Genomic DNA, 243 nt, shown 5'->3' on the forward strand with positions numbered 1-243 from the left:
CGGGAGGTGTATTTTTATCGGTTTCTGCTATAGAGAAGAGACGGACGATCGTGTGTGACACCACGTGGTAACGTTTCCGTATCCCCGTAAAATACGTTTATCTTTTCTCGTAGAAAAGAGAGAGGAAGAGGCAGGAGCTCCTCTTTGGCGAGGCTTTCGAACGTCGCGTCCCGTCCGCCGGAATATAATGATATAAATATATAACCGCCGCCGACTTTGTGCGAAAGCGTTGAAACGAACGCG

This window comes from Nomia melanderi, unplaced genomic scaffold (genome assembly GCF_051020985.1).
Source record: "Nomia melanderi isolate GNS246 unplaced genomic scaffold, iyNomMela1 scaffold0427, whole genome shotgun sequence".
Classification (NCBI taxonomy): Eukaryota; Metazoa; Arthropoda; class Insecta; order Hymenoptera; family Halictidae; genus Nomia; species Nomia melanderi.